The 13782-nt window shown below is 36.0% G+C and overlaps 1 pseudogene; it reads left to right on the plus strand.

Moving 5' to 3' along the window:
* The first annotated feature begins 4447 nt into the window (after positions 1–4447).
* Positions 4448–7585, plus strand: LOC146406217 (olfactory receptor 5M5-like; annotated as a pseudogene).
* Positions 7586–13782: the final 6197 nt, after the last annotated feature.

The following is a 13782-nucleotide window of genomic DNA, read 5'->3' on the forward strand; positions in this document are numbered from 1 at the left end:
GTAACTTTAGTTTCCTTGAGGTATAACCAGTAACCTGGTTCCCAAATTTCCAGTGTCTTCCTAATCGTCCTAATCGAGAAATATGAAAACAGCTAAAATTTGATGATGAAGACATGTTGCACCAGAGAATTGGAATACTGTACAGTAGACTTCCTAGACCAGGTCCCAGTAAATATAAAGACCCTAAACAGAGTCACTAATTCCCTCAAGAGCCAAGCTGCAGCTGGGCCAGCAGAGAAAATTAGCAGGCTCTGTCCAGCAGAGAGAGTAACAACCCCAAGACACATTTGTGCTGGTGGATAGCAGCAAAGCAGAGTATCCATGCAGGTGAGAGGCCAAAAAATACTAGAAAGAAGCAGACAAATAATAGATGCAGATCAAAGCTTCTCTTCCCCATGCTGGGAGGCCTCATGAGTCATATGAGGGGGAAAAGCATTAAACTATGAGGATTGAGCATTTACCTAAAAGAAAGATCAACTAAGACTTTATTGAAATAATTGACTGTTCTAAGTCCAAAATTCCTCTTTTAAGGAAAACCATTCTTCACAAGTCTACATGTAATTATATCTTACATAACAACTTACCTAATATGATGATTAAAGCTATTGGTCATTAACATTTTTCTGAAAAGATGAGATAAATATACTATATATATATATTATATATTTTTCTAAAAATTTGAGATAAATATTGTGTGTGTATATATATATACATTATATATATATGTATATATGTTGCCATAAACATGCAAAGAATGAATAAATAAAAGCACATAAAAGCACTTTATTTATCAGGTGGGCAAAGACCCTACTGATTAGGGGGAGAAAAGGCCGTATAAGTTCTTTAATTTGTCATTCTGAAAATGTTTTTCTGTTGAGTTGGTTTATTGACATGGGTAAAACTATCCTATAATATTATTCTCTCATGTTTTATGACATTTATTCCTAAATACATGTTATTGTCAAATTCTTCATTAAATATATTGGTTAGAAGAAATGACATTTATTTATTTATTTATTTATTTATTTTTTTTTTAGGGCCGCACTCGCAGGATATGGAGGTTTCCAGACTAGGGGTCAAATGGGAGCTACAGCTTCCAGCCTACACCACAGCCACAGCAACATGGGATCTGCACCTCATCTGTGACTGACACCACAGCTCACGGCAATGGCAGATCCTTAACCCACTGAGCGAGGCCAGGGATTGAACTGGCATCCTCATGGACACTAGTTGGGTTCATTAACCACTGAGCCATGACAGGAACTCCAGAAATTACATTTTAATGTGTAGTTAAGAAATTGTATTTCTTCCCTTAAGATGATATTTCGGGTTCATTATAAAATTTGAATTTGCTCATTAATGTTATGATCATTGATATACCACAATGACCTCATGGACGTTTTTTACAATTAACTTCAACATTATATACTCTGTACAAATGCCTTTGGTAGCTGCAATTCTCTCTGACTTTTTAAAATTCAGGTTGAACAAATACAATTAGTTTTATAGTAGATTCACTATAAAAAACATACTTTAAAAACTTGTTTTATCATATCTCTGCTCAGGTGACTGGGACTCCTGTGGAAGACGAAAGCAGTTACAGAGAATTTATAAAGCTGCCTTTTCACAATTTATTTATATTTTATGGTTGTAAAGTGCATACATTTGCAGCTCTCAGTTTGACAGTTACTACCTTCTGTTGGATATTTATTAGATCCCAGAATCTAGTGTGACGAATGTATTAAAATAGATATACATATTTATTATCAAGGAAAATTAAAGCTTCTTTAATACTATGATATCTCTGTGCTAGAGATATTATAATTTATTTCATAGAGATGAAAACCCTGAATATTGGAGAAATCAGACATTTTTTTCCAAGGATGTAGAGCTAGGTTTCAAGATAAATTATTCTTTTAGATATTTCTGGGCTGATTCTGCAAACAATTCACATCACATGGGTTTAGATGTTTAATGGGTATTTATGTTTCAGCCAATTTTCAAAATTGCTGAATTGTGTGTGTGTCTTCATTATACATAAATACACACTATATATACACACATGTATATACACATGCATATGCATTATATGTGTGTGTGTGTATATATATATATAAAATATATATGTAAAGTGTATATATTGTGCAGATATTCCAAGCTAAAAGGATGGAGTCTGGAACTAGGTTAATAGTGTGATAGTACAGGATGAGATAAAATGTGGTCAGAATCATTACTTGTTTTTCTTGCATCATGCAACTCCAAGTCATAGCACTTCCCTAAAGTTGAAATTTTTATATGAGAAATAAATTAATAAAACTTGTTTTTAGCTTTTAAGAGAAGACATCTCCCAGGGAGTTCCCTGGCAATCTAGTGGTTATGACTCAATGCTTTTACTGTTGCTGGTCAAGTTCAAACCCTGATCCCACATCAAGCTGCTGCTGCTTACTGTGGCCAAAAAACAAAATAAAATAAACAAACAAAACCCCAAATCGAGAAAAGGGGTCTCCCCAAACTTTTCAACTATTGTTGCAAATTTCTTTGAAGTTCTTTTCAATAGCAAGAATTCTTTTCTTTCCTCCTTCTCTCCTCCTCTTCATCCTCCTCCTCTTCCTTCTTCCTCATGTAGAAAAATTGGACCTTTAAGATAGTTAAAAAGTCAAGAAGGTAATATTTGGTTAAGGGAGGTAGTGGGAATGAAAGGGGAGAAATCATGGATGACAGAAATTTCTGGAATGTGTACACAGATGAAAGAGGGTGTAAAATATGATAAAAAGGATTAATGCAGAGGGTTTTAAATGACTTTAGGGGGAAAATTTTGGAGAACTTCAGATTCTTCTCCATATACACCACCAAATCAACCTTAGTAGGGTGAATGGAGATTAGCGAGAGTATGAAAAAGATCCTTGCAGCTGCCTAGCTGTCAATACAAAACATTCTCTTCCTCTGTATGTGATTGATGTACATGTCTCATCTCAGTGGAACATGCTGACTAGTTGTAGCTCTGGAAAGGGAAGAGGGGAGCAAATTTTCTTGTAGCTCTTCTATGCCTGGGTGAGGTCAGTTCAGAGAAAAGGGACAGAAAATCATGCCTAAGCTGCATCCTCGAATCCAATTTCACCTGCAACAGAGCATCCTTTGTATAGTCTTTACTTGATCCAGCATCCAGAAGAAGGGTGATTCAATGGCCCTTTGGACCTCCAACAATGGTGAAGCCAGGAATATCTCAAATCTTTAAACTTTTAACAAAATGAATAATTATTCTTACTTCTATAATTTCCACTGTGACATTTATTGAATAACTACTGTGTGTCAATCTAGCATGAGTCAGGACACGTCCTTAAAAAAATCTACTCAGAATATTTAACTGAAGAGTATTTAATGAAAAGACAGACTACAAGTAAAGGAAAATCAGTCGAGAAGCTGAAGCACTTGGAGGCTAATTGCAGAAAGGAATTTCCATCCTTAGTCCCAAAGCAGCCAGAGGCTACTATCAGGAATCCAGTGAGAGCTAGAACCAGGGAGAACGTTACTCAGAGCAGTTTTCCTTGTGAAACTGGGGGAAAATACAAAACCAAATTGGGCTACTATTTTCTTCCTCCTACTTCTGACATGCTCCTGGTTTCTCCCAAGGTCCAAAGTTAGATGGAAAGTAGGCACCAAAAGAGCTCTATTGATGGAATCCAAGGATGAAATTCCAGGTAGAGAAAGCAAAGTAGAAAAGAAAAGACAACAAGTTTGGGTGGGGAAGGCTGATAAAGGAATAATCACCAGCACATTTATATTATCGCTATATCTACAAGGTTCCCTTTGTGGATATAAAGATAATATTCAAAATGTAAAGAACAAGACTCAGAATCAGGAAATAATTAGCTCAAATTCTAGAATTGTTAATTGATATTCCAATGGTTTTCCACACTCCAAAACTTATTCTGTATACCGTGCAGTTTTCTATCTTGTTTGTGGTAAATAAGATAACTTACTATATCCCAAGTCAAGTCTCAAATTATCAGACATTAAAATAAAGAGGGAATCCCACTGTTTCATCACTTCAGGAGATTTGCTTCCTTGATGACACTGGGGAGTGACAAAAAATCATGTCCTCGGTGAGCCTAAGTTTTAAAACAAAAAAATTATAATGGTTGCTTATAGTCTGAATGACATTCTGCTAGAAATAATTGAACCATAAGGAGTTGGTCCCTCTGTGACAAATCTGTTATAAACTCGAGTTTCTTCATATCCGTACTGTCATTGGGAGATCACTCTTCTTTCATAGGTAGGATTAGTAATTGTTAAAACATATTTTGAAATTAGAGATAACATTTTAATTAATATGAATAAAATTATGGTCCAAAACACATTCTGGTGAATTAGCAAATGTCTTGATTTAAATTCTGCCATTCTTCTCAGAGTACAAATATTTTTAACTATACAGTGAAGTAGGATCATAATGGAAAAAGAAGTAGATGAAAGGCTACCTGACAGAGCCTCAAGGTGAAGGTGATCTTTAAGGATGCAAAGCCTGTTTGTCCCATGAGCCACTTCTCTCCACTTACTAATGCTTTCTCAGCTTTCTTTGCTCAGTAACGTAGGACATTGTGTTCTATTTTATCAGGTAAGGTTATTACCATAAAGTACTCCATTAAATGATCTATTGTGTTCATTGTTTGCACTGCTTCATTCCTCACAGTGAAAATGGGTGAATATATTAATTATTTTGACTCTTTATTAATGATTTAATAATTAGAGATGTTAAAAATACACCCCTAGAACCAAAAGAATGTTTACTTACTATGACAATTATAATGTTATGAACTTAGAAAACCAGAGAACGATTATGATTTCATTGATTTAAGTGATTTGTCTTGCATTTTGTCACCCTGGTTAGTAAGTCCAAAGTCCTCAAGTGCAGAATGAGATAATGCAAAGGGGTAAGAAAGCTGGAGTGATTCATTTACAAAGGACTTACAGGAGTTCCCACTGTGGCACAGCAGAAATGGATCCAACTAGTAACCATGTGGTTGCCTGTTCGATCCTTGGCCTCACTCAGTGGGTTAAGGATCTGGCATTGCCATGAGCTGTGGTATAGGCTGCAGACACTGCTCGGATCCTGCATTGCTGTGGCTGTGGCATAGGCCAGCAGCTAGAGCTCTGATTGGGCCCTTAGCCTGGGAATCTCCATGTGCCATGGGTGCAGCCCTAAAAACCGAAAGCAAAAAAAGCAAAACAATTAACAAATGCCTTACAAAGTGACCTATGTCCATTTAGGCACTACAGCTATTAACAAGAGTCAGTATAACATTGACATAGCTGGTTATTGACTATTGAAGGAAAATACAGATTTTTTTCCATGATGGTCTTCATGGTCATTTTTATACTGCACAAATGTTGGGAGATAGACTCTATATGATTTCTTATATACTGCCTCAGTTGTATGGGTAATGAGATTATTATTATCAATATGATATTTTACATGTTTTAAAGAACTTTAATTCAGGTTATGTTTTGCATGAATTAACTTGAGGTAGATTTACAAGGATAGTCATTAGGATTTGGGGATATATATGTCAATCTTTTTTTAAATAATTGTCAGCTACTCAACCAGGGAGACTTTTAATACTTTATTTTTTCCCCTAATCAGTATCCCCCCTTGAAAATGTAATACCTTGAAAATGTGTAAGTATATACCTACACACATATATATTATGTATTGTTTATGTACTACATGTTTATTTTTATACAAAAAACATTGATTTTTGTGTCCCATGTACCAAGCTTTGACCCTAACAATTCTCTATATTATACAAACCCAACCCTCTCCTGAGCTGAGTCTAAAAATTTAAGTAAGATTTGGTATATGAGGGCCATTGAGATAGATAAGTGTGGTGAAAAGGTGTTTGCAGTACAGGATGAGGGACCTGCTTGAAAATGATCTTGATTTTAAAAGGGCAGGTAGACAGACCCTGTTTCTATAAGGATCTGTGTCACATGTCAGTTCAACTTCCTTTTATTTTATTCAGCTGTGAAAGCACCAGAGCTTCAATGACCTATGCTTTAGATACTACAGCAAAAGGTATATTGAAAAACAAAGGATCATAATTTCGAAGAAAAGCAATGTTTAAGGGGACCCTAAGTAATCAATTTACAATAGTGGTATTTGCAGAAAAGATAAAGCCTTTTCAAATATGGAAAGATTTGCAGAAAAGCATTTAAAACTATAACTTCTTTTATATAAAGGAGCTATATATTAATTTAGATATTGAACATCAATTACATGCTTACTAGTTTCTTTTATCTTTCCTTTTTTTTCTTTCCCCTTTTTTTAATGGCTGTATCAGCAGCATATGGAAGGTCTTAGACCAGGAACTGAGTGTGAGCCGCAGCTTTGACCTAAAATGCAGCTGCCCCCATACCAGATCCTTTAACCCACTTCCCAGGGCCAGGATCTAACTCACATCTCTGCAGCAACCTGAGCTGCTGCAGTCGGATTCTTAACCCAACAAGCCACAGTGGAGACCCCTAGGCTATTTTTTGATGCCACACATATTTACAAGTTTGAGGACAGTATGTATTAGATGACATGATGTGCGTAGCAGCAAAATAACAAAAGACAAATGCGATGTTTATTTCCTCTACTTTAGACCTCATTTGACTCTAAGTAACAACTACACAGCGGTGACTGAGTTTATTCTCCTGGGACTGACAGATCGACCTGAGTTGCAGCCTCTCCTTTTTGTGGTATTCCTCGTCATCTACCTTATCACAGTAATCGGCAATGTCAGCATGATTTTATTAATCAGAAGTGACTCAAAACTTCATACTCCGATGTACTTCTTCCTCAGCCACCTTGCCTTTGTAGATCTCTGTTACACCACTACTGTCACTCCTCAGATGCTGGTTCATTTCTTATCCAAGAGAAAAACCATTTCCTTTCTTGGTTGCTTCATACAGTTCCACTTTATCATTGCCCTGGTGATCACAGATTATTATTTGCTCACAGTGATGGCTTATGACCGCTACATGGCCATTGGCAAACCCTTGCTCTATGGGAGCAAAATGTCCCAAAGTGTCTGCCTCGCTCTTGTTGCTACTCCTTACATTTACGGCTTTGCCAATGGTCTAGCACAGACCATCCTGATGCTCCGCCTCTCCTTCTGTGGACCCAATGAAATCAGCCACTTCTACTGTGCTGACCCACCTCTCTTAGTCCTGGCCTGCTCAGATATGTATGTCAAAGAGACTGCCATGTTTGTGGTGGCTGGTTTCAACCTCACCTGTTCTCTCACCATCATCCTCATCCCCTACATTTTTATTTTCACAGCCATTCTGCGTATCCACTCTGTTAGGGGAGCACAAGGCTTTCTCCACCTGTGGGTCCCACCTGACGGCTGTCACTGTGTTTTATGGGACACTGTTCTGCATGTATCTGAGACCTCCTTCTGAGGCATCTGTAGAATAAGGGGAAATTGTAGCTGTTTTCTACATCTTTGTGAGTCCCATGGTAAACCCTTTGATCTATAGCCTTCGGAACAAAGATGTTAAAGGAGCAATAAGGAGAATGTTTCAAAGGAAATTGTTTGTCATATAGGGTAAACACTTTGATCACAATTATGTAACATATCTATACCCTGAACAATATGTGAGCACGTTAAATTAAAAAATCACCTTTTGTCACTGGGTATTACTTTGTCATTTGTAATTTGCCTGTGAGATTTAGATGAATGTGTCCAATCATTAGCTCATGTTGTCTCAGTCAAATAAAAGAAATACCACATAGAAATTCAAAGATAAGTCCAGAAAGTATTATGATTGCTCTATAAAACCAGTAAATGACAGGTAATTCTATCCAGAGTACTCATATGTGTACCGAGTTATAAAACAGGGAATTATCAAATAATGCTACAGCATTGACAATTTAGATTTTCAGGTTTTAATGATTCTCAAACTATTTTCCAGAAGCTTCTCAACTATAACATGAATTATTTTGGTTTTTTTTCATTGTAGTCAAGTTATATAAAAATGAAAATCCTGAGGAATCTCAGGTTATTACTCCAAGAAGGGTTTTGATGAAAATTCCAAACTTCCTTTGCATTTTTTAATTTTAATTTTTAATTTTTTTCTTTTTTTATGGCTGCTCCTGCAGCATATGGAAGGTCCCAAGATCATATTCAAATCAGAGCTGCTGCCGAGGCCCACAGCACAGCCACAGCAACATTGGATCCAAGCCTCAGCTGTGACCTATGCCACAGCTTGTGACAACCCCAGATCTTTTGCCCACTGAGCAAGGCCAGGGATTGAACCCAAGTCCTCATGGACACTGAAAGGTTTTTAACCCACTGAGCTGCAAAGAGAACTCCTGAATTATTTTTTAATTGTTTCTTTTTTTTTTCTCTCTTTTTTTCAGCCATACCCTCGACATATGGAAATTCCTGCACCAAGGATGGAATCTGAGCTGCAGCTGCAACCTATGCCACAGCTGTGACAATGCTATGTTCTTAACTCCCATGCCACAGAAGGAGCTCCAAATGCTTTCTTTTAATTTTTTTCTAATCAATGTGTTTCCATGTCTTAAAATTGATTTTGTGGTTTCAGCTTTTGTTTATTTTTGGTTATGAACTCTTTCCAATACATAGCCAAACATGTAAACTAGTATAAAGACCACTAGTATAAGCATAATTAATCATTTATGTCTTCACACGACATCACTTTTGTTTCAGATATTTTAGAAACTCAGATATTGCACACCCTTCCATGTCATGGAACCCTTTTTGTCGTCTTTGACATCTTCTCCTGAGCCATTTAAGATGGAGAAGCCTGTGTTGGTGGAAAGCTCTGAAAAGAGATGGAAGTTGAGCAGAGCAGGGCTCAATTACATCAATCTACTTGATTTTTTTTGTTGTTGTTGTTCTTTTTTCAGATCTTCAGTATCTCTAAAAATATTTTATTGTTTCATGTATAAAACCTGAGAGAAATGTTTGTAGATTCGTGTCTTTCTTTTTGTAATTTTTTTCTTTAAGCATTGAGGCTATATTATTATATCAGGTCAGGTACTGAAATAATATTATTCCTTTTATCATTTATAGTTTCTATCCCGTCTCTGATGCTTAAAATCTAAAAGTCTTTCCTGATATTTGTAGATCTTCAGCAGTATTTTTTAGTTGTTTTTGGTTAGTTGGCACCTGTTATATGCATTTCTACCCTTTGTTAAATTTAAGTATAGTTGATTGACAATATTATATAAGTTTCAGGTGTATAACACAGTGATTCACAATTTTTAAAGTTATACTCCATTTATAGTCATTATTAAATATTGGCTATATCCTTGTGGCATACAATATACCTTGTAACTCATTTATTTTATTACCAGTAGTTTGTACCTGTTAATTCTCTAAACCTATCTTGTCCCTCCCCCTTCCTTCTCCCCACTGGTAACCGCTAGTTTCTTCTCTGTATCTGCAAATCTATTTCTTTTTTAAAGTTACTATTTTTTTTGACTTTTCAGATTCCGCTTATAATGATATTTTACAGTATTTTTTTTCATTTATTTGACTTATTTCCCTATGAACAACACACTTTTATTTTCAGGCCCCGAGTCCTTTTAATCATGGAGTTTCTTATTTTACTGTGAGTATTGATACTTAGGAATAGAATACTTCCTAACAGTGTATTTTGTGCTTTCTACAAATTTTTTCCTATGCCTTTTTACCCATTACCTACTCTAAATTAAATTGCATTTTCTAAGTTTCTTTTCTTTTTACTTCCTCTTTGATTATTACATATTTGATTTTAATAAATTCCCTTAAATTTTAATATTCATACTCAACTCTCTGTTAATTGGTAAGTCTACTTTGCTATGAAATAATAAAAGAAATTTAGAATATTTTTAATCTAGTTATATCCTGCTTCTAATTTATATGCTGTCATTTGTAACTTTAGAATAAATCATTCATAATAAATTATTATTTAATCATGAACTTTAGATATTATATATTATATATAATTACAATTATGCTTATACTTAATATTATCCAATATCACTGTTCCTTTAACTTTGGTGAACTTCTCAGTGATTCTCTCACTGCAATCTTTGCACCCAAGCCTCATTCATGATTTAGTTTTCTTCTGTGTGATACGAACCCTTAATCAGTTCCTTCAGTGAGAGTTTTTCTGTTTTCATTTGTCTGAGAATTTCTTGTCTTAACTTTCATCCTCAAAGAAGAATTTATTTGGGTGTGAATGTAAACAGACAGATAATTGTTTTCAGTACTTAAAAGTATTTCATTTTCTGACTTCATTTAATTTGGTTATACAGATAGTGGTACTACCATTTTATTTGTTATTTCTCTGTCTTTTTAAAAAAATTTTCTGATTGTCAGTTTCAGTTTTTGCCTTGTTGGAATTTAGTTGTATTTATGCTTCTGCATTTTCAGTGCCTCCTTGACTGATCTCTTGAAGTCCTATCCTCTTAGTGTATGTTCTCACAACATCCTATAACTTTATAGAACTGTCCACAACTATAATTTCAACATTACATGTATGACTGATTCATTGTTATATTATACCCAGGGTTGTCAGCTTCCTAAGGGCCAGGTGTATATCTGACTTTGCTCACTGGTCAAAGTTAGCATTTTCCCAAAAACCTAAGATGTTAATAGTTCTTCGTAAACACCTATTGACCTAAAAATCACCATGCCCCTTGCATTATAGCTATTTGAGTAGTATAAGCTCTACTACCTTTCACTTTCCAACATGACTTTCACTAATTCTTGATAATCTAAAACCTGATTTTACAACTTGCATGGCTCCCCTCCCCCACAAAACCAAAACACTTTAAGGACACAAACCATCTTTTGACTTTCTCTTACACACCTCTGCATTTATAGTATGGTGTTTCCTCTGAATATTTGTTAACTATATGGATGAATGAATGAATGAATGAATTACTGGTTGAACGAATGCTGCTGTACTCAGAGAGTCCATTGCATTGTGTAAGCTTGTCACAGTTCTTTCCTAATCAATGTGATAACAAAAGATTATTGATTGGCCTAATTGAACCTCGGCCTTACAATTTATTAGCTATACATATCAGGCAAATTAATTAACCTCTACTAGCTTCAGTTTCTCTTCTATAAAATGAAGGAGATAACACTAAAAACCCACAGAAATTGTGAAGATTAATTCAGCTAATGCTTGTACAGTCATAAAGCTAATAATGCCTGGCACATATTAAGTATTCAATGCCTATTACCTATATCTAATTATTATTCCCACTTGTCTTCTTTTTTTTTTTTTTTTTTTTTTTAATTTTATTATCCCACTGTACAGCAAGGGGGTCAGGTTATCCTTACATGTATACATTACAATTACAGTTTTTCCCCCACCATTTCTTCTGTTGCAACATGAGTATCTAGACATAGTTCTCAATGCTATTCAGCGGGATCTCCTTGTAAATCTATTCTAAGTTGTGTCTGATAAGCCCAAGCTCCCGATCCCTCCCACTCCCTCCCCCTCCCATCAGGCAACCACAAGTCTCTTCTCCAAGTCCATGATTGATTTTCTTTTCTGAGGAGATGTTCATTTGTGCTGGATATTAGATTCCAGTTATAAGTGATGTCATATGGTATTTGTCTTTGTCTTTCTGGCTCATTTCACTCAGTATGAGATTCTCTAGTTCCATCCATGTTGCTGCAAATGGCATGATGTCATCCTTTTTTATGGCTGAGTAGTATTCCATCGTGTATATATACCACCTCTTCCGAATCCAATCCTCTGTCGATGGACATTTGGATTGTTTCCATGTCCTGGCTATTGTGAATAGTGCTGCAATGAACATGCGGGTGCATGTGTCTCTTTTAAGTAGAGCTTTGTCCGGATAGATGCCCAAGAGTGGGATTGCAGGGTCATATGGAAGTTCTATGTATAGATTTCTAAGGTATCTCCAAACTGTTCTCCATAGTGGCTGTACCAGTTGACATTCCCACCAGCAGTGCAGGAGGGTTCCCTTTTCTCCACAGCCCCTCCAGCACTTGTTATTTGTGGACTTCTGAATGATGGCCATTCTGACTGGTGTGAGGTGGTATCTCATGGTAGTTTTGATTTGCATTTCTCTTATAATCAGCGATGTTGAGCATTTTTTCATGTGTTTGTTGGCCATCTGTATATCTTCCTTGGAGAAATGTCTATTCAGGTCTTTTGCCCATTTTTCCATTGATGGATTGGTTTTTTTGCTGTTGAGTTGTATAAGTTGCTTGTATATTCTAGAGATTAAGCCCTTGTCAGTTGCATCATTTGAAACTATTTTCTCCCATTCTGTAAGTTGTCTTTTTGTTTTCTTTGGGGTTTCCTTTGCTGTGCAAAAGCTTTTCAGTTTGATGAGGTCCCATGGGTTTATTTTTGCTCTAATTTCTATTGCTTTGGGAGACTGACCTGAGAAAATATTCATGATGTTGATGTCAGAGAGTGTTTTGCCTATGTTTTCTTCTAGGAGTTTGATGGTGTCCTGTCGTATATTTAAGTCTTTCAGCCATTTGGAGTTTATTTTTGTGCATGGTGTGAGGGTGTGTTCTAGTTTCATTGCTTTGCATACAGCTGTCCAGGTTTCCCAGCAATGCTTGCTGAATAGACTTTCCTTTTCCCATTTGATGTTCTTGCCTCCCTTGTCAAAGATTAATTGACCATAGGTGTCAGGGTTAATTTCCAGATTCTCTCTTCTGTTCCATTGGTCTGTCTGTCTGTTTTGATACCAGTACCACACTGTTTTGATGACTGTGGCTTTGTAGTATTTCTTGAAGTCTGGGAGAGTGATGCCTCCTGCTTGGTTTTTGTTTCTCAGGATTGCTTTGGCGATTCTCGGTCTTTTGTGGTTCCATATAAATGTTTGGATTGTTTGTTCTAGTTCTGTGAAAAATGTCATGGGTAATTTGATAGGGATTGCATTGACTCTGTAGATTGCTTTGGGTAGGATGGCCATTTTTACAATATGGATTTTTCCAATCCATGAACATGGAATATCTTTCCATTTTTTTACATCTTCTTTGATTTCTTTGATTAAGGTTTTATAGTTCTCGGCATATAGGTCCTTTACCTCTTTGGTTAGGTGTATTCCGAGGTATTCGATTTTGTGAGGTACAATTTTAAAAGGTATCGTATTTTTGTATTCCTTTTCTAATGCTTCATTGCTGGTATACAGAAATGCAACTGACTTCTGAATGTTAATCTTATATCCTGCCACTTTGCTGAATTTATTAATCAGTTCAAGGAGTTTTGGGGTTGAGTCCTTAGGGTTTTCTAGGTATAGAATCATGTCATCTGCATACAGTGACAGTTTGATCTCTTCTCTTCCTATATGGATGCCTTTTATTTCTTTTGTTTGTCTAATTGCTGTGGCTAAGACTTCCAAAACGATGTTGAAGAGCAGTGGTGAGAGTGGGCATCCCTGTCTTGTTCCAGATTTGAGTGAGAAGGCTTTCAGTTTTTCCCCATTGAGGATTATATTTGCTGTGGGTTTATCATAAATGGCTTTGATTATATTCAGGAATGTTCCCTCTATACCCACTTTGGCGAGGGTCTTGATCATGAATGGATGTTGAACTTTGTCAAATGCTTTTTCTGCATCTATTGAGATGATCATATGATTTTTGACTTTTTTTTTGTTAATGTGGTGTATGATGTTGATTGATTTGCGTATGTTGAACCATCCTTGTGAACCTGGGATGAACCCAACCTGGTCATGGTGTATAATTTTTTTGATATGTTGTTGGATTCGGTTGGCTAAGATTTTGTTGA

Source organism: Sus scrofa, chromosome 1 (assembly GCF_054392235.1).
Source record: "Sus scrofa isolate SSC_HxYL_T2T_F1_AM1 chromosome 1, Sscrofa_HxYL_maternal_Yorkshire_Landrace_v2.0, whole genome shotgun sequence".
NCBI classification, from domain to species: Eukaryota; Metazoa; Chordata; class Mammalia; order Artiodactyla; family Suidae; genus Sus; species Sus scrofa.